The sequence below is a fragment of the Danio rerio genome, chromosome 10 (genome assembly GCF_049306965.1).
Source record: "Danio rerio strain Tuebingen ecotype United States chromosome 10, GRCz12tu, whole genome shotgun sequence".
Taxonomy (NCBI): domain Eukaryota; kingdom Metazoa; phylum Chordata; class Actinopteri; order Cypriniformes; family Danionidae; genus Danio; species Danio rerio.
The window spans coordinates 50,845,001-50,845,484 of NC_133185.1; positions in this window are offsets into that span (position 1 = coordinate 50,845,001).

Here is a 484-nt window from a genome sequence, read left to right on the forward strand (position 1 = left end):
GACTACAGTAATTGATCAGCTGTGGTGATTCTACAGTCGCTATGGTAACACAACATCTACAGTAATTGATGTGCTGTGGTGATTCTACAGTCACTATGGTAACACGATGACTACAGTAATTGATCAGCTGTGGTGATTCTACAGTCGCTATGGTAACACGATGACTACAGTAATTGATGTGCTGTGGTGATTCTACAGTCGCTATGGTAACACGATGACTACAGTAATTGATCAGCTGTGGTGATTTTACAGTCGCTATGGTAACACGATGACTACAGTAATTGATCAGCTGTGGTGATTTTACAGTCGCTATGGTAACACGATGACTACAGTAATTGATGTGTTGTGGTGATTCTACAGTTGCTATGGTAACACGATGACTACAGTAATTGATCAGCTGTGGTGATTTTACAGTCGCTATGGTAACACGATGACTACAGTAATTGATGTGCTGTGGTGATTCTACAGTCGCTATGGTAACACG